Source organism: Olea europaea, chromosome 9 (genome assembly GCF_002742605.1).
Source record: "Olea europaea var. sylvestris chromosome 9, O_europaea_v1, whole genome shotgun sequence".
NCBI lineage: Eukaryota > Viridiplantae > Streptophyta > Magnoliopsida > Lamiales > Oleaceae > Olea > Olea europaea.
In genome coordinates this window covers 6,083,760-6,105,903 of record NC_036245.1, presented here as the reverse complement: position 1 = coordinate 6,105,903, position 22,144 = coordinate 6,083,760, and the positions used below count along the sequence as shown (strand labels likewise).

The window sequence follows — 22,144 nt, the reverse complement described above, 5'->3', positions numbered from 1 at the left end:
GCATCTAAATGATAATCCATCATATAAAAATTGAAACAGAATATTAGAACATTGTACAAACGATAATGGAATGAAGCATAATAACCAAAATTAAGCGAACCAAATTATAATTATTATATGCAAGAAGCAGATTCATTTTAAAATTAAAATTAAAATCGTAACTACTATATGCCAGACGCAAGAAAATGAAATTTTTACCCTATTAGAGAATTTTAATAACTAAAATTATTAAAATTAAAATAAAAAATAAAAAATTAAAATTAAACTAAAAAAATAAAAATAAAGAATAAAGAATAAAAATAGAATTAAAAAATTAAATTGAAAATGAAAATATAATAAAACAATTTTAAAAAATTATAATAATTTTTTTAAAAAAAAAACAAAAAAAGTTGTTAGAAACAATTTCAGAAAATTATAATAAAAACAAAAGAAACTAAAAACAAAAAAAAGGGAAGCCGGCTAAAAAAGGAAAATTGACTTAGCCAACTGGAAACCGTCGATAAAGCCGATGGTAAAAAGTTGGTTTAGCCCGACTGTGTGACTATCGGCTAGCCTACTGTTTAACAATCGATGGAAACGGTTTCCATGGACTGTCTCGCCGAAAATTGCGAGAAATCGCCATTTTCGGTGAGCTCCACCCACTTTTAACCCCCCCCCCCCATTAACTTGAAACTAAAAAAGGAAAATTGACTTAGCCAACTGGAAACCGTCGATAAAGCCGATGGTAAAAAGTTGGTTTAGCCCGACTGTGTGACTATCGGCTAGCCTACTGTTTAACAATCGATGGAAACGGTTTCCATGGACTGTCTCGCCGAAAATTGCGAGAAATCGCCATTTTCGGTGAGCTCCACCCACTTTTAACCCCCCCCCCCCAATTACCTTGATAATCTAATCAATACCAAAAATGAAGATTTTACATCAATAATAACAGCATATAATCCACAATTTAACAAAAAAAGAAATCAATTGAAAAATTCAAAGCTTAAATATGAAATGTTTACCTTGTTCTAAGAAACTCTCACAAAAGGTGGTGATTTGGGCTCGAGCAAATCAAATCTTAACAATCGACTGTGTGATTCTTGAATTTTTTCCCTTTTTTCTGTTTTTTTTTTTTGCCTTGTCTCCCTCTCTCTCTCTCGCCCCCCGTCTTGTTTGTTTGTTGAAGATGAGGGCAAATATAGAAGTTTGCCATTTATTTATCTAAAATATATGTATTTTTTAAATTGGTCAAAGGCCAATGTGGAAATAAGGATTAGTCAAATAGTCATTTGGGCTAATTTCCTCCGTCAAGAGGTATATGCTTTCCTTCCTAAAATAAACATGGTACAATGCATCATTTTCAAATTGTTTGTCTGTCTTCTTACAATCAGTTATCTGTGTGCTTCAGCCAATGACGCTATAATTACAAGACAGCTTTTCGAGGTAGAAAGAGATAAAGCCATATGCTGGAATGATGATCGTGGAATGTTAAGTATGAATCATTTATTAACATAGGAGTCATTTTTTTATAGTGTATTGAAGGGAAAACCAGAATGGAAGAAGAAGGGGATGAAGAGAATAATGTGAGATTTTTGGGAGGCAACGGCGGTGGTGGTGGTGGAGAGACTAGGTCGATAGATGGAAATGAAGTAGACTTAGAGCCACCACCATGGTCTTCGATTGGTACTATGGATATTAGAGAAGGGAAAAGAAGAAAAATGAAGGAGAAGAGGGTAGTGTGAGATTGTTCAGTGGTGGTGGTGGTGCAAACAGCGGTGGTGGGGAGATTAGGTGGGTAGATGGAAGTGAAGTTGATTCAGAATCACCACCATGGTCTTTGGTTGGTGATGTGGTGATAATTGAAGGGTTAGGATCTATTAGAAGGAGACCTAAAAGAGTTGAATCTTTTGATGTTGAAGCTATGGAAATTGTTGACTCTTCTAGTCATCATAAAAAGGTCCGAATTTTTTTACCTTGATGAATTGTCTCATGGTGTTTCTAGATTTCTAGTGGTTTGAATATTATTGCTCTTAGAGTAATCGAATTGATCTTTATTGGTATATTATTTGTATTGTAACCATGTCTAGCACACTAGAAGAAATAAGCCCAAAAGACTCTTTGATTAACCCTTATTTCCACATTGGCGTTTGACCAATTTAAGTATATGTATATGTATTTATATATTTTAGATAAATAAATAGGCAAACTTCAATATTTGCCCTCATCTTCAACAAACAAACAATGAGAGAGAGTGAGAGAGAGGGAGAGGAGGCCAAAAAAAATTAAAAAACCTAAAAAAAGGGAAAAAAAATTCAAAAATCACATAGTCAACTGTTAAGATCTGATCCCGTCTGGCTCAAATCACCACCTTTTGTGAGAGTTTCTTAGAACAAGGAAAAATTTTCATATTTAAGCTTTGAATTTTTCATTTGAATTTTTTTGTTAATTTGTAGATTATACGTTGTTATTATTGATGTAAAATCTTCATTTGTGGTATTTATTAAGGTAGCTGAGGAGTTAAAAGTGACGGTCGATTGGTTTACACCGATTATTAAACAGTCGTCTAGCCGACTTCGAAAGGTGGCTAAGTTGACTTTTTACCGTTGGTAGCCGACTTCGAAAGGCGGCTAAGTTGACTTTTTACCGTCGGCTTTGCCGGCTTCCCTTTTTTGTTTTTAATTTCTTTTGTATAATATAACTTTATTGAAGAATGTGTGGTCAAACAAAGAGAGAGAGAGAGAGAGAAATGCATTATAAATTTAATGGATCTCAAACGGGGCTAAAAATTGTGAAATTTGAAAAGAGTTGTTTATATGTATTTTTAAGATTGAAATCCATCCAAATCTTTTAAAATCTCTCTATTGATTAAGCCCCTCTTTGAAAACCATACTTTTGAAAAAAAAGAAAAAAAAAAAGAAAAAAAAAGGAACTTTAAATAGTGATTTTTGGGAGAATGTATATTTAAATAGGAAAAAGTTTTGATTTTACGCATAGAATATTTTATTGTGTGAATTTTTTGTGGAAAATAAATATGTATAAAAAAGAGTTTCAAAAGTATTGTTGTAAACTAAGAGCGGAATCCACATAAATTCATGAGTTATTGAGGACACTTAAATTTTAATGAATTTCATTAAAATTCGTTAAAATATCGATTGACAATTGAGACACTTAGATTTTAATGGATTTCATTAAAATTTGCTAATATCTCAATTGGGAACACATCTTAGTCTAGAACACCCTTTAGTTCATCGTTATTTAATGTAAAAAAATGAGAAATTCAGAGCTCGGACTCCAACTTGACCAAAAAAGATACTTTTTTACTCAATTTGGCCATGGTCTTTTCGATTCAGACTCGTTTGGTACATGTATGTCCCATACAAACTTGTCCAAGGATGTATTATTTCTTGTTAGAGATACAGAAATATCATTATCCAAAAATTATTGTTCAACCGAGACGGCAAGAGGGGGTACTTTTAAAAATAGGATTGTCAAATAAGTGAAATTCCACTTTGACTTGTTGGATTGTTAATATTATCACAATGACCTATTGAGTAATAAAAGATAAAAATACCCTTAAATACATTATACAATTACAAAAGATGGTTTTGTTTAAATGACATTGCTACCCTTTAGTTAACAATTAAAATCCAAACACTTTCCACTTCAAATATCAAAATCAGTAAACTTTTTTTTATCTATTTACTCCAGCACAGATAAAAACACTCTCGTCTTTCATCTGCTCCAACCTCAAAAATTAGAAAACTTATCAAACGCGGTAGCTGAAAATTCTTTTATATCAATCTCATCAGATCGGTAGGTGTAAAAATGCACATTTAATTTTGTTTTCATTAAATTATTGTACGTTTTAATCGATAAAATTTATTTTGACATATAATGTTAATGTAGATAATGGGTTGGTTTCCACCGACTGTTAAATAGTCGGCACACACAGAAGTTGGCTTAGCCGACATCTGTGTGCCGACTGTTTAACAGTCGTTGGAAACCAACCCATTATCTACATTAACATTAATGCCGAAATAAATTTTATCAATTAAAATGTACAATAATTTAACGAAATCAAAATTAAATGTGCGTATTTTATACTTACCGATCTGATGAGATTGATATAAAATAATTTTCAACTACCGCATTCGATAAATTTTCAAATTTTTGAGGTTGGAGCATATGAAAGATGAGAGTCTTTTTATCTATGTTGGAGTAAATAGATAACAAAAGTTTGTCGATTTTGCTGTTTGAAGTGGGAAGTGTTTTGTTTTTATTTGTTAACTAAAGGGTAGTAATGTCATTTAAACAAAATCATCTTTTGTAGTTGTATAATGTACTTAAGCGTATTTTTGTCTTTTACTACTCAATAGGCCATTGAGATAATATTAACAATCCAACAAGTTAAAGTGGAATTTCACTTGTTTGACATTAACATTTTTAAAACTATCCCGGCACACCGGAATGGAAAAGATTAAAATGTAATTCTCAATTTTCAATTTCACCCCACCTTCTTCTAGATGCCAAGTTTCATCTCCACTCAATAATTCTCAAAGTACAGTTCAATGGAAAAGAAAAAAAACCAACAGTTTTCAATCTGGTAAATAATGCTCAAGAAAGGGTCTTGCTTTTGACTAACAATTAGCTAGATGATGCACCTTTCAGTATTTTTTTCTATTTTCCTTATTGAGATTATCTTCAACAAATCATGATATTTCTCTTTGGAGAGCTCTTGCTTTGGCATTTTTAGACACTTGGTCTAGTATACGGGTGATATAGGCACAAGCCCTTTATACGTCTTCTCTGAGGTATTCAATAAGGTACCCATAACATCAGAGGTCAATGTTTTGGGAGCTTTATCTCTTTTAATGTACACAATCGCTCTCATTCCATTAACAAAATACATTTTTATGGTGCTCAAGGCGAATGATATTGGGGAAGTTACTAATTTTTTGCTTAAAATCTGGTTTGGCAAATTCAATACTAATGACTTACATTGTTGGATTAGCAGGAGGAACATTTACATTATATTCACTGATTTGCAGATATGCAAATGTTAATCTTCTTCCAAATCGTCAATAGGCAGATAAATATATATCGAGTTTCAAACTCAAACTTTCGACTCTAGAACTTGAAAGGGCTTTGAGTATAAAAGATGCATTGGAACATGATTCTTCTTTGAAAACCCTTCTCTTGCTTTTGGTTCTGTACACACACACACACATATATATATTTGCCCTCATCTTCAACAAACAAACAATAAGGGGGAGAGAGAGGAGGGCAAAATTTTTTTAAAAAACTAATAAAAGGAAAAAAATTCAAAAATCACACAGTCAACTGTTAAGATCTGATCCCGACGAGCCCAAATCACCACCTTTTGTGAGAGTTTCACACGACAAAATTTTCATATCTAAGCCTTGAATTTTTTTTTTGTAATTTGTGGATTATACGTTGTTATTATTGATGTAAAATCTTCATTTTTGGTGCTTATTAGATTATTAAGGTAGTTGGGGAGTTAAAAGTGACTATCGGTTGGTTTCCACCGACTGTTAAATAGTCGGCTAGCCAACTTCGAAAGATGGCTAAGTCGACTATTTACCGTCGGCTTCACCGACAATTTCAATAAAATAATATTACACATAAGAAATTAAAAACAAAAAAGTGGAAGCCGACTGAAAATCGTTGGTAAAGCCGACAACAAAAAGTCAGCTTGGCCTAGTGGACGGTAGAAAGTCAGCTTAGCCGACATCCATGTGTGCCAACTGTTTAAAAATCAGTGGAAACCAATCCACTATCTACATTAACATTATATGCCGAATTAAATTTTATCGATTAAAATGTTCAGTAATTTAACGAAAACATAATTAAATATGCTTATTTTATACTTCCCAATCTAATGAGATTGATATAAAAGAATTTTCAGCTACCGCGTTTCATAGATTTTCTAATTTTTGAGGTTGGAGCAGATGAAAAATGAGAGTGTTTGGTTTTTATTTGTTAACTAAAGGGTAGTAATGTCATTTAAACAAAACCATCTTTTGTAGTTGTATAATGTACTTAAGCGTATTTTTGTCTTTTACCACTCAATAGGCCACTGTCATAATATTAACAATCCAACAAGTTAAAGTGGAATTTCACTTGTTTGACAATACCATTTTAAAAGTACCACGGCGCACTGGAATGGAAAAGATTAAAATGTACAATAACGAATTTTCTAGAATTACAAATTATTGCGAAGTGAAAGTTATGCTTTGATTTGTAATTCTCAATTTTCAATTTCACCCCACCATCCTCTAGGTCCCAAGTTTCATCTCCACTCAATAATTCTCAAAGTACAGTTCAATGGAAAAGAAAAAAAAAACAACAATTTTCAATCTGGTAAACAATGCTGAGGCGAGGGTCTTGTTTTCAACTAACAATTAGCTAGAATGATGCACCTTTCAGTATTTTTTTTCTATTTTCCTTTTCAAGATTATCTTGAACAAATCATGATATTTCTCATTGGAGAGCTCTTGCATTGGCATTTTCAGACACTTGGTGTAGTATACGGTGATATGGGCACAAGCCCATTATACGTTTTCTCTGATGTATTTAGTAAGGTACCCATAACATCAGAGATCAATGTCTTAGGAGCTTTATCGCTTGTAATGTACACAATTGCTCTCATTTCGTTAACAAAATACATTTTTGTGGTGCTCAAGGCGAATGATAATGGGGAAGTTACTAACTTTTTGCTTAAAAATCAGGTTTCGCAAATTCCATACTAATGACTTCCATTGTTTGATTAGTAGGAGGAACATTTGCAATATATTCAGATGATTTGCAGGTATGCAAATGTTAATATTCTTCCAAATCGTCAACAGGCAGATGAATTTATATCGAATTTCCGACTCAAACTTTTGACTCCAGAACTTGAAAGGGCTTTGAGCATAAAAGATGCATTGGAACATGAGTCTTCTTTGAAAATTCTTCTTTTGCCTTATATATATATATATATATATATATATATATATATTTGCCCTCATCTTCAACAAACAAAAAGTGAGGGAAAGCGAGAGGAGGCCAAAAAAATTAAAAAACCTAATATAAGGAAAAAAAAAATTCAGAAATCACACAGTCAACTGTTAAGATCTGATCTCAACGAGCCCAAATCACCACCTTTTGTGAGAGTTTCTTAGAACAAGACAAATTTTTCATATCTAAGCTTCGAATTTTTTTGTTAATTTGTGGATTATACGTTGTTATTATTGATGTAAAATCTTCATTTTTGGTGTTGATTAGATTATTAAGGTAGTTGGGGAGTTAAAAGTGACTGTTGGTTGGTTTCCACCGACTGTTAAACAGTCGGCTAGCCGACTTCGAAAGTCGACTTTTTATCGTCGGCTTTACCGACGGTTTCAATAAAATACTATTGCACATAAGAAATTAAAAACAAAAAAAGGGGAAGCCGAATGGAAATCGTTAGTAAAGTCGACGGCAAAAAGTCGGCTTGGCCGAGCTGACGGTAAAAAGTCAGCTTAGTCGACATCTGTGTGTGCCGATTGTTTAACAATCGATGGAAACCAACCCACCATCTATGATAACATTATATGCTGAAATAAGTTTTATCGATTAAAACGTACAGTAAGTTAACGAAAACATAATTAAATGTGCTTATTTTACAATTACCGATCTGATGAGATTGATATAAAAGAATTTTCAGCTACCGAGTTTCATAAATTTTCTAATTTTTTAGGTTGGAGAAGATGAAAGATGAGAGTGTTTTTATCTATGTTGAAGTAAGAAGATAACAAAATTTTGCCGATTTTGATGTTTGAAGTGGGAAGCATTTGGTTTTTATTTGTTAACTAAAGGGTAGTAATGTCATTTAAACAAAACCATCTTTTGTTGTTGTCTAATGTACTTAAGCATATTTTTTTCTTTTACCACTCAATTGGCCATTGTGATAATATTAACAATCCAACAAGTTAAAGTGGAATTTCACTTGTTTGACAATACCATTTTTAAAAGTATCGCGGCGCACTGGAATGGAAAAGATTAAAATGTACAACGACGAATTTTCTAGAATTACAAATTATTGCAAAGTGAAAGTTCTGCTTTGATTTGTAATTCTCAATTTTCAATTTCACCCCACCATCCTCTAGGAGCCAAGTTTCATCTCCACTCAATAATTCTCAAAGTACAGTCCAATGGAAACCAAAAAAAATCAACAATTTTCAACCTGGTAAACAATGCTGAGGCGAGGGCCCTGCCTTCAACTAAGAATTAGCTAGAATGATGCACCTTTCAGTGTTTTTCTTTCTATTCTCCTTTTCGAGATTATCTTGAACAAATCATGATATTTCTCTTTCGAGAGCTCTTGCTTTAGCATTTTCAGACACTTGGTGTAGTATACGGCGATATGGTCACAAGCCCTTTATACGTCTTCTCTGACGTATTCAGTAACATCGGAGGTCAATGTCTTTGGAGCTTTATCGCTTGTAATGTACACAATTGCTCTCATCCTGTTAACAAAAAAGGTTTTTGTGGCACTCAAGGCGAATGATAATGAGGAAGCTACTAACTTTTTGCTTAAAAATCTGGTTTGGCAAATTCCATACTAACAACTTCCATTGTTCGATTAGCATGAGGAACATTTGCATTATATTCACTGATTTGCAGGTATGCAAATGTTAATCTTCTTCCAAATCATCAACAGGCAGATGAATATATATCGAGTTTCCAACTCAAATTTTCAACTCCAGAACTTGAAAGGGCTTTGAGTATAAAAGATGCATTGGAACATGATTCTTCTTTGAAATCCCTTCTCTTGCTTTTGGTTCTGTACATATATATATATATATATAAAACAAACAATGAGGGAAAGAGAGAGGAGGCCAAAAAAATTAAAAAAAACCTAATAAAAGGAAAAAAATTCAGAAATCACACAGTCAACTGTTAAGATCTGATCCTGACGATCCCAAATCACCACCTTTTGTGAGAGTTTCTTAGAACAAGACAAATTTTTCATATCTAAGCTTTGAATTTTTTATTTGAATTTTTTGTTAATTTTTGGATTATACATTGTTATTATTGATGTAAAATCTTCATTTTTGGTGTTGAATAGATTATTAAGGTTGTTGGGGTGTTAAAAGTGACTATCGATTAGTTTCCACCGACTGTTAAACAATCGGCTAGCCGACTTCGAAAGGCGACTAAGTTGACTTTTTATCGTCGGCTTTACCGATGGTTTCAATAAAATATTATTACAAATAATAAATTAAAAAAATGGAAGCCGACTGGAAATTGTCGGTAAAGCCGACAGCAAAAAGTTTGCTTGGCCGAGCCGACGGTAGAAAGTCGGCTTAGCCGACATCCGTGTGTGCCGACTGTTTAAAAATTAGTGGAAACCAATCCACTATCTACATTAACATTATATTTCGAATTAAATTTTATCGATTAAAATGTTCAGTAATTTAATGAAAACATAATTAAATGTGCTTATTTTATACTTGCCGATCTAATGAGATTGATATAAAAGAATTTTCAGCTATCGCGTTTCATAGATTTTCTAATTTTTGACGTCGGAGCAGATGAAAGATGAGAGTGTTTTTATCTATGTTGGAGTAAAAAGATAACAAAAGTTTGCTGATTTTGATGTTTGAAGTGGGAAGCATTTGGTTTTTATTTGTTAACTAAAGGGTAGTAATGTCATTTAAACAAAACCATCTTTTGCAGTTGTATAATGTACTTAAGCGTATTTTTGTCTTTTACCACTCAATAGGCCATTGTGATAATATTAACAATCCAACAAGTTAAAGTGGAATTTTACTTGTTTGACAATACCCTTTTTAAAAGTACCGCGGCGCACTGGAATGGAAAAGATTAAAATGTACAATGACGAATTTTCTAGAATTACAAATTATTACAAAGTGAAAGTTCTACTTTGATTTGTATTTCTCAATTTTCAATTTTACCCCACCATCATCTAGGTGCCAAGTTTCATCTCCACTCAATAATTCTCAAAGTACAGTTCAATGGTAAGAAAAAAAAAATCAACAATTTTCAATCTAGTAAACAATGCTGAGGCGAGGGTCTTGCTTTCGACTAACAATTAGCTAGAATGATGCACCTTTCAGTATTTTTTTCTATTTTCCTTATCGAGATTATCTTCAATAAATCATGATATTTCTCTTTGGAAAGCTCTTGCTTTGGCATTTTCAGACACTTGGTCTTGTATACGGTGATATGGGCACAAGCCCATTATGCGTCTTCTCTGATGTATTCAGTAAGGTACCCATAACTTTTGAGGTCAATGTCTTGGGAGCTTTATCTCTTGTAATGTACACAATTGCTCTCATTCCGTTAACAAAATACATTTTTTTGGTGCTCAAGGCGAATGATAATGGGGAAGTTACTAACTTTTTGCTTAAAAATCTGGTTTGGATAATTCCATACTAACGACTTCCATTATTTGATTAGCAGGAGGAACATTTGCATTATATTCACTGATTTGCAAGTATGCAAATGTTAATCTTCTTCCAAATCGTCAACAGGCAGATGAATATATATCGAGTTTTCAACTCAAACTTTTGACTCCAAAACATGAAATGGCTTTGAGTATAAAAGATGCATTGGAACATGTGTCTTCTTTGACAACCCTTCTCTTGCTTTTGGTTCTGTTCATATTATTATATATATATTTGCCCTCATCTTCAACAAACAAACAATGAGGGAAAGAGAGAGGAGGCCAAAAAAATTAAAAAACCTAATAAAAGGAAAAAAATTTCAGAAATCACACAGTCAACTGTTAAGATCTGATCCCGACGAGCCCAAATCACCACCTTTTGTGAGATTTTCTTAGAAAATGACAAATTTTTCATGTCTAAGCTTAGAATTTTTTATTTGAATTTTTTTTTGTTAATTTGTGGATTATGCGTTGTTATTATTGATGTAAAATCTTCATTTTTGGTGTTGATTAGATTATTAAGGTAGTTGGGGAGTTAAAAGTAATTGTCGGTTGGTTTCCACCGACTGTTAAATAGTCAGCTAGCCAACTTCGAAAGGCTTCTAAGTCGACTTTTTACCGTTGGTTTCAATTAAATAATATTAGACATAAGAAATTAAAAACAAAATAGGGGGAAGCCAGAAATCGTCGGTAAAGCTGGCAGCAAAAAGTCGGCTTGGTTGAGCCGACGGTAAAAGGTCGGCTTAGCCGACATTCATATGTGCCGATTGTTTAACAATCGGTGCAAACCAACCCACTATCACGATAACATTATATGCCGAAATAAATTTTATTGATTAAAACGTACAATAATTTAACGAAAACATAATTAAATGTGCTTATTTTATACTTACCAATCTGATGAGATTGATATAAAAGAATTTTCAGCTACCGCGTTTCATAAATTTTCTAATTTTTTAGGTTGGAGCAAATGAAAGATGAGAGTTTTTTTTTTTTTTTATCTATGTTGGAGTAAACATAAAAAAAAAAAGTTTGCCGATTTTAATGCTTGAAGTGGGAAGCGTTTGGTTTTTATTTGTTAACTAACGGGTAGTAATGTCATTTAAACAAAACCATCTTTTGTAGTTGTATAATGTACTTAAGCGTATTTTTGTCTTTTACCACTCAATAGGCCATTGTGATAATATTAACAATCCAACAAGTTAAAGTGGAATTTCACTTTTTGACAATACCATTTTTAAAAGTACCCCGAGAATGGCAAAGATTAAAATGTACAATGACGGATTTTCTAGAATTACAAATTATTGCGAAGTGAAAGTTCTGCTTTGATTTGTAATTCTCAATTTTCAATTTCACCCCCACCATCCTCTAGGTGCCAAGCTTCATCTCCACTCAATAATTCTCAAAGTACAGTTCAATGGAAAAGAAAAAAAAATTAACAATTTTAAATCTGGTAAACAATGCTGAGGCGAGGGTCTTACTTTCGACTAACAATTAGCTAGAATGATGCACCTTTCCGTATTTTTTTCCTATTTTCCTTTTCGAGATTATCTTGAAAAAATCATGATATTTCTCTTTGGAGAGCTCTTGCTTCGGTATTTTCAGACACTTGGTGTAGTATATGGTGATATGGGCACAAGCCCTTTATACGTCTTCTCTGATGTATTCAGTAAGGTACCCATAACGTCAGATGTCAACGTCTTGGGAGCTTTATCGCTTGTAATGTACACAATTGCTCTCATTCCGTTAACAAAATACTTTTTTGTGGTGCTCAAGGCGAATGATAATGGGGAAGTTACTAACTTTTTGCTTCAAAATCTAGTTTGGCAAATTCCATTCTAACGACTTCCATTGTTCGATTAGTAGGACGAACATTTGCATTATATTCATTGATTTGTAGGCATGCAAATGTAAATCTTCCTCCAAATCGTCAACAGGCAGATGAATATATATCGAGTTTCCAACTCAAACTTTCGACTCTAGAACTTGAAAGGGCTTTGAGTATAAAAGATGCATTGGAACATGAGTCTTCTTTGAAAACCCTTCTCTTGCTTACACACACACACACACACATACATACAAATAATGAGGGAAAGAGAGAGGAGGCCAAAAAAATTATAAAACCTAATGAAAGGAAAAAAAGTTCAGAAAGCACACAGTCAACTGTTAAGATCTGATCCCGACGAGCCCAAATCACCACCTTTTTTGAGAGTTTCATAGAACAAGACAAATTTTTCATATCTAAGCTTTGAATTTTTTATTTGAATTTTTTTGTTAATTTTTGGATTATACGTTGTTATTATTGATGTAAAATCTTCATTTTTGGTGTTGATTAGATTATTAAGGTAGTTGGGGTGTTAAAAGTGACTGTCGGTTGGTATCCACCGACTATTAAACAGCCGGTTAGTCGACTTCGAAAGGCGGCTAAGTCGACTTTTTACCGTCGGCTTAGCGGGCTTCCCTTTTTTACATTTTTAATTTCTAATGTGTAATATAACTTTATTGAAGAATGTGTGGTTAAAAAAAAGAGAGAAATATATTATAAATTTAATTGGGATCAAACGGGGCTAAAAAATTGTGAAATTTGAAACGAGTTTTTTATATGTATTTTAAAGATTGAAATCCATCCAAATCTTTTAAAATCTCTCTATTGATGAAGCCCCTCTTTGACAACCATGCTTTTGAGGGAGAAAAAAGGAACTTTAAATAGTGATTTTTGGGAGAATGTGTATTTAAGTAGCAATAAGTTTTGATTTTACGTATAGAATATTTTATTGTGTGAACTTTTTGTTGAAAATAAATATGTATAAAAAAAAGTTTCATAAGTATTGTTGTAAACTAAGAGCGGAATCCACATAAATTCATGAGTTATTGAGGACACTTAAATTTTAATGAATTTCATTAAAATTCATTAAAATATCGATTGACGATTGAGACACTTCGATTTTAATCGATTTCATTAAAATACGTTAATATCTCTATTGAGAACACAGAACACCCTTTAGTTCATCATTATTTAATGTAAAAAATGAGAAATTCTGAGCTCGGACTCCAACTTGGCCAAAAAAGATACTTTTTTACTCAATTTGGCCATGGTCTTTTTTATTTTGACTCGTTTGGTACATGTAAGTCCCATACAACCTTATCCAAGGATGTATTATTTCTTGTCTTGAAATACAGAAATATCATTATCCAAAAATTATTGTTCAATCGAGATGGCAAGAGGGGGTACTTTTAAAAATAAGATTGTCAACCAAGTGAAATTCCACTTTGACTTATTGGATTGTTAATATTATCACAATAGCCTATTGAGTGATAAAAGACAAAAAATACTCTTAAGTACATTATACAATTTCAAAAGATGGTTTTGTTTAAATGACATTACTACCCTTTAGTTAACAATTAAAATCCAAACACTTCCCACTTCAAATATCAAAATCAGCAAACTTTTTTTTTATCTATTTACTCTAGTACAAATAAAAACACTCTCATCCTTCATCTGCTCCAACCTTGAAAATTAGAAAATTTATCAAACGCGGTAGCTGAAAATTCTTTTATATCAATCTCATTGGATTGGTAAGTGTAAAATATGCACGTTTAATTTTGTTTTCGTTAAATTATTGTACATTTTAATCGATAAAATTTTTTTCGACATATAATGTTAATGTAGATAATGGGTTGATTTCCACCGACTGTTAAACGGCTGGCACAAACAGAAGTCAGCTAAGCCGACTTTTTACCGTCAGCTTTACTGATGATTTCCAAACGGCTTAGCCAGCTTCCCTTTTTTTTTTTAATTTCTAATGTGTAATATTTTTTTATTGAAGAATGTGCGTTAAAAAAAGATAGAGAAATGTGTTATGAATTTAATGGGGCTCAAACGGGAGCTAAAAATTGTGAATTTTAAAAAGTGCTTTTTATATGTATTTTTAAGTTTGAAATTCATCCAAATCTTTTAAAATCTCTCTATTGATGAAGCCCCTATTTGACAACCATACTCTTAAAATCTCTCTATTGATGAAGCCCCTGTTTGACAACCAAACAGCCGGTGATAGCCCGATGACCCACTCGAGCATATACTCAAGCACTGTGTACTCATTATCCATAAGCTGAAGCGACAAACAGGGGCTTCATCAACAGTGAGATTTTAACAGATTTCAAACTTAAAAATACATATAAAAAACTCTTTTCAAATTTCACAACTTTTAGCTTCCGTTTGAGCCCATTAAATTTATAATACATTTCTCTATATTTTTTTTAACAACACATTTTTCAATAAAATAATATTATATATAAGAAATTAAAAACAAAAAAAGGGAAAGCTGACTGGAAATCGTCAGTAAAGTCGACAATTAAAAGTCGGCTTAGCCAACATCCGTGTGTGCCGATTGTTTAACGGTCGGTGGAAACCAACCCATTATCTACATTAACATTATATGTCGAAATAAATTTTATCTATTAAAACGTTCAATAATTTAACGAAAACATAATTAAATGTGCGTATTTTATACTTGCCGATCTGATGAGATTGATATAAAAGAATTTTCAACTACCGTGTTTGATAAATTTTCAAAATTTTGAGGTTGGAGCAGATGAAAGAGGAGAGTGTTTTTATCTATGTTGGAGTAAACAGATAACAAAAGTTTTCCGATTTTGATGTTTGAAGTGGGAAGTGTATGGCTTTTAATTGTTAACTAAAGGATAGTAATGTCATTTAAACAAAACCATCTTTTATAGTTGTATAATGTACTTAAGCGTATTTTTTTCTTTTACCACTCAATTGGCCGTTGTGATAATATTAACAATCCAACAAGTTAAAGTGGAATTTCACTTATTTGACAATACTATTATTAAACTTCCGACTCCAGAACTTGAAAGGGTTTTCATCCTGTCGAACCCTAATTACCACCTTTTGTGAGAGTTTCTTAGATCAAGGAAAATATTTCATATTTAAGCTTTGAATTTTTCATTTGAATTTTTTTTGTTAATTTGTGGATTATACGTTGTTATTATTAATGTAAAATCTTCATTTTTTGTGTTGATTAGATTATTAAGGTAGTTGGGGAGTTAAAAGTGACAGTCGGTTGGTTTCCACCGACTTCGGTTAGTTTCCACCGACTATTAAACAGTCGGCTAGCCGACTTCGATTGGCAACTAAGTCGACTTTTACCGTCAGCCTTACCGACGGTTTCTAGTCGGCTTAGCCTTCTTCCCTTTTTTGTTTTTAATTTCTTATGTGTAATATAACTTTATTGAAAAATGTGGTTAAAAAGAGAGAGAGAAATGTATTATAAATTTAATGGGGCTCAAACGGGGCTAAAAATTGTGAAATTTCAAAAGAGTTTTTTATATGTATTTTTAAGATTGAAATCCAACCAAATCTTTTAAAATCTCTCTATTGATGAAGACCTTCTTCAACAACCATACTTTTCAAAAACAAGAATTTTAAGTAGTGATTTTTGGGAGAATGTGTATTTAAGTAGGAAGAAGTTTTGATTTTATGTATAGAATATTTTATTTTGAGAATTTTTTGTTGAAAATAAATATGTATAAAAAAGGGTTTGAAAAGTGTTGTTGTAAACTAAGAGCTGAATCCATAGAAACTCATGAATTATTGAGGACACTTAAATTAAATTCATTAAAATATCGATTGACGATTGAGACACTTAGATTTTAATGGCTTTCATTAAAATTCGTTAATATCTCAATTGGGAACACATCTCATTTTAGAACGCCCATTAGTTCATCATTATTTAATGTAAAAAACGAGAAATTCAGAGCTCGGACTCCAACTTGACCAAAAAAGAAACTTTTTTACTCAATTTGGCCATGGTCTTTTTGATTCAGACTCGTTTGCTACATGTGCCTCCCATACAAACTTGTCCAAGGATGTATTATTTCTTGTCCTGAAATAAAGAAATATCATTATCCAAAAATTATTGTTCAATCGAGACATTAGAGGGGTACGCTTAAAAATAGGATTGTCAAACAAGTGAAATTCCACTTTGACCTGTTGGATTGTTAATATTATCACAATGGCCTATTGAGTGATAAAAAAACAAAAATACCCTTAAGTACATTATACAATTACAAAAGATTGTTTTGTTTAAATGATATTACAACCCTTTAATCAACAATTAAATACCAGACACTTCCCACTTCAAATATCAAAATCAGCAAACTTTTTTTTTATCTATTTACTCTAGCACGGATAAAAACACTTTCATCTTTCATCTACTCCAACCTCAAAAATTAGAAAATTTATTAAACGCGGTAACTAAAAATTCTTTTATATCAATCTCATCAGATCGGTAAGTGTAAAATATGCACATTTAATTTTGTTTTCATTAAATTATTGTACGTTTTAATCGATACAATTTATTTCAACATATAATGTTAATGTAGATAATGGGTTGGTTTCCATCGACTGTTAAATAGTCGGCACACGCGAAAGTCAGCTAAGCCAACTTTTTACCGTTGGCTTTACTGACGATTTCCAGTCGGCTTAGCCAACTTCCCCTTTTTTGTTTTTAATTTCTTATGTGTAATATTATTTTAGTTAAGGTTAAAAAAAAAAGAGAGAAATGTGTTATGAATTTAATGGGGCTCAAACGGGAGCTAAAAATTGTGAAATTTGAAAAGAGTTTTTTAACTGTATTTTTAAGTTTGAAATTCATCCAAATCTTTTAAAATCTCTCTATTGATGAACCCCCTATTTGACAACCATACTTTTAAAATCTCTCTATTGATGAAGCCCTCGTTTGACCCACTCAAGCATATACTCGAGCACCGTGTACTCATTATCCATAAGCTAGAGCGACAAACAGGGGCTTCATCAATAGGGAGATTTTAACAAATTTGGATAGATTTCAAACTTAAAAATATATAAAAAAAAACTCTTTTCAAATTTCACAATTTTTAGCTCCCGTTTGAGCCCATTAAATTTATAATACATTTCTCTATCTTTTTTTAACCATACATTTTTCAATAAATTAATATTAAACATAAGAAATTAAAAAAAGAAAGGGGGGAAACCAGCTAAGCTGACTAGAAATCGTCGGTAAAGCTAACGGTAAAAAGTCGGCTTAGCCGTCTTCCATGTGTGCCGACTATTTAACAGTCGGTGGAAACTAACCCATTATATACATTAACATTATTTGTCAAAATAAATTTTATCGATTAAAACGTACAATAATTTAATGAAAACAAAATTAAATGTGTGTGTTTTATACTTACCGATCTAATAAGATTGATATAAAAGAATTTTCAACTACTGTGTTCAATAAATTTTCAAAATTTTGAGGTTGTAGCAGATGAAAGATGAGAGTGTTTTTATTTATGTTGGAGTAAACGGATAACAAAAGTTTGCCGATTTTGATGTTTGAAGTGGGAAGTGTTTAGTTTTTAATTGTTAACTAAAGGGTAGTAATGTCATTTAAACAAAACCATCTTTTGTAGTTGTATAATGTACTTAAGCGTATTTTTGTCTTTTACCGCTCAATAGACCATTGTGATAATATTAACAATCCCACAAGTTAAAGTGGAATTTCACTTGTTTGACAATACCATTTTTAAAAGTACCTCGAGAATGGCAAAGATTAAAATGTACAGTGACGGATTTTCTAGAATTACAAATTATTGCGAAGTGAAAGTTCTGCTTTGATTTGTAATTCTCAATTTTCAATTTCACCCCACCATCCTCTAGGTGCCAAGTTCCATCTCTACTCAATAATTCTCAAAGTACAGTTCAATGGAAAAGAAAAAAAAATCGACAAATTTCAATTTGGTAAACAATGTTGAAGCGAGGGTCTTGCTTTTGACTCATAATTAGCTAGATGATGCACCTTTCAGTAATTTTTTTTGTTTTCCTTATTGAGATAATCTTCAACAAATCATGAATTTCTCTTTGGAGAGCTCTTGCTTTGGCATTTTCAGACACTTGGTATAGTATATAGTGATATGGGCACAAGCCCTTTATACGTCTTCTCTGATGTATTCAGTAAGGTACCCATAACGTCAGAGGTCAATGTCCTGGGAGCTTTATTGCTTGTAATGTACACAATTGTTCTCATTCCGTTACCAAAATGCATTTTTGTGGTGCTCAAGACAAATGATAATGGGTAAGTTACTAACTTTTTGCTTAAAATTTTGGTTTGGCAAATTCTATACTAATGACTTCCATTGTTCGATTGGCGGGAGGAAAATTCGCATTATATTCACTGATTTGTAGGTATGCAAATGTTAATCTTCTTCCAAATCTCAACAGGCAAATGAATATATATCGAGTTTCAAGCTCAAACTTTCGACTTCAGAATTTGAAAGGGCATTGATTATAAAAGATGCATTGGAACATGAGTCTTCTTTGAAAACCATTCTCTTGCTTTTGGTTCTTATGGGGACATCTACTGTTATAAGGGATGGTATTCTGACGCCAGCTATTTCTAGTATATAGACCTTTCGCCTATCTTAGAACCGAATAAGAAATGTAATGTATTGCACAACGATATATTTTTGCTGTAATAATGTCTGCTGTGAGCGGTCTTCAGGGTCGAATACCAGGATTTGATACAGGTAGGTAAATCGAGTCTTTACTTCTTATTAACTAGCATAGGAGTATATGATGCAGGAATGTATCAATTTGACAAAGAACAAGAAAAGAGAGTGGAAAAGGAGATCAAGAGAAGAAATGAGGGCAAGAGAAATATTTTATTCATATATTCAAGAGGTACTTATTATAATGAATAAGCCCTCTATATATAGAGCAACTAATCTAAAATTAAAAGAACTACTATACAACTTTATCAAAGTATTAAATCTAATCTAAGGGGGCATTTGTTTCCCATTTCGGTAAAAATGAGAAAGAAAAATATAACCATTATGGGCCCCATACAAGAGATAGAAATTCAAATTTGGGGGTTTGATGTGATGGATAACAGTCATATTTTTCATTTTAATGGGGGAAGAATGGGAAACAAACAGGGACTAAATAAAATATTTTGAATCAAACTCTACTTTTAAAATAATATCTTAACCCTATCGTTATTCTTATCTTTATCACCATTAGTAGGATTCTGTCAAACTACGTCATCTAAATGCCCGAGTTATGAGAAATATGATATAATCATTTCTTAAAGTGTGTCTTCTACATGTCTCACATATTAGAGGCCCAAAACCTGTTCAATGTTTATGAATAAGTTACTACTGAACTAACCTTTGCTTGCTTTAATACCATGTCAAACTACCTATCTAAAAATACATAAGCAGCTAGAGAGAGGTCTCATGTGTGATGTGTTTATTTAAATTGTGTCTTCAAGAAGGCTGTTCAATCTGAATTTTTTTGTGGCAGTATATTCTATCTACATTTTCAAATAAAGCATCCACCATAATATATTATTGACTAGTCCAAGTAGTGGAACTAGAGTAAACATTGGAAAACTTTCATAAATTGTTTGACCATAATATTCTTTTAATGTCCCATTGCAATATATGTTAAATTATATCACCTCAATTTTGATATCTCTCTCTCAGATGCTATTGTTATAACCTCAATTGTTATTCTTATGGGACTATTTAGCATACAGAGGTTTGGGACAAGTAAAGTGGGGTTCACATTTGAATCCAAAGTTCTTGGAGTCCAAAGTTCTTTCTCAAAGATGTGGCAATGAATCGAAGATTCTTTGATTTACGCTTGTAAATTACAAAAATAACGACTAAAGTTACCTTGTCTTTGAAGGCATGGCCGAGGTTGGTGTAATGATTGTCAGCACGACCCTGGTGACACTCGTCATGCTCTTGATTTGGCAGACTAACTTATTTTTGGTTATCTGCTTTCCACTTGTGTTTGGAACAATAGAGCTAATTTACTTGTTTGCCATTTTATACAAGATCACAAAGGGAGGTTGGCTATCACTGGCTTTTGCTTCTTGTTTCTTGTGTGTAATGTATGTGTGGAACTATGGAAGTGTTTTGAAGTACCGCAGTGAGCTACGTGGAAAGATCTCGATGGAATTCATGCTTAAGCTTGGTGCGTCTCTTGGAACAATGCAAGTCCCGGGGATTGGATTGTTGTACAATGAGCTTGTCCAAGGCATGCCGCCCATTTTTGGCCAGTGTCTATTGGATCTTCTTGCTATTCACTCTACTACAGTCTTTGTTCGTATCAAACACGTCCCAATACCATTCGTCCCTCAAGAAGAACGATTTCTGTTTCGAAGGGTCTGCCCTAAAGACTACCATATATTTTGTTAAATTGCTCGATATGGGTATAAAGATGTTAGGAAAGAAGATCATCATGCATTTGAACAATGTTTGGTGGAAAGCCTTGAAAATTTTTTAAGAAAAGAGGATTTGGAGCTTGCTATAGAGAGTAATCAGAATGAATCAAAGTTTGACGACATTTCTGCAAGATCTATAGATCGTGTTGTCCGGGCTTGTGACTTAACTGGAGAACAGATGCACGATCAAGTGTCGGACGAAGTAGGAATGTCTACATTGCCACCTAGTGTTATGTCAGCAAATGAAGATCCAAGTCTCGAGTATGAACTCTCTGCTCTTCAAAAAGTTACTACCTCGGGATTTACTCGCCTGCTCAATCATGGCGATGTGAGGGCCAAGAAAAAACTTATGATTTCTCAAGAAGCTGACGATAAATTACTTCTATGCATTCTTGAGAAACAACGACAAACGTGGCGCTGCAACGATGATGGTTCCTCACATGAATATTATTGAAATTGGTATGACATACATGGTCTGATTAATGTTGATGATAGTGTAAGTTTAAATTATGGATCTTCATATTTTTATGCAGCCTGATTAAGATTCTTTTAGTTTTTGTATCACAGAAGTACTACTTAACAGGGCATAGGCATGTTTGGCTAATCTTAAAATAAGTGAAAAAGATACTTTCTAATGAGTGTGATTCTTAATTTACAGTCTAAACTAACTTGTAGTTTTTAATTTTTATCAATAAGTAACTTATTAAGCTTAGCCAAAGCTTTGAACTTAAAAGGACTATTTTTGCCCAATATGATAACTTAAATCTTTTCCTCCCATTAATTGTTTTAGGTAAAACTACCCATAATTCGTCCAATGAACGAATAATGGAGGAGCAGCAACATGAACTGCAATTGTTCAGCGCGAACATAGTACCATAGGTACATGCATGGGCAGACCTACCTTTTTTTGGTTCAAAATTCTGTAGTTTTACCCTAACTCTTTTGTCTTTACGCCTCTCTCTCTCTCTCTCACACACACACACACATTTAGAATACAACACTCAAATAAACCTTCCGTCAATCTCCAACTTCAATCTCTATTATTCAATCCAAATAAATCATTCTTTTTCAATATTTAATCTCTATTCTCTATTCTTCAATCGGGATGGAATTTTATAGTTTTAATTTTTATGTTTAATGTATTGGTTTTATATTTGATTTTCTCTCTTTTTGCTTTTCTTTTTTATTATTCATGATTGAGGGCATGAGCTTTTGATGTTGCAATTGATTTTGACAGAACGTTTAAAATATAGGTTTTGAAATTCTTACTAAGGTTAACGAATTTAAGTATCAATCCTTATTTTATTTATCATTTTTGTTAAAATTATGGGAAAATGTTGGTGACATTAATAGATGAAGTGAAATTTGATCGATTTGGTTGGTTTTAACAGTTTAATTATATATATATATATATACACACACACACACACACACACATCAA

General features: G+C 32.5%; 1 pseudogene; it reads left to right on the top strand.

The window, feature by feature from the left end:
* The first annotated feature begins 1,532 nt into the window (after window positions 1–1,532).
* LOC111399862 lies at window positions 1,533–21,182 on the top strand (annotated as a pseudogene).
* The last annotated feature ends 962 nt before the right edge of the window (window positions 21,183–22,144 follow it).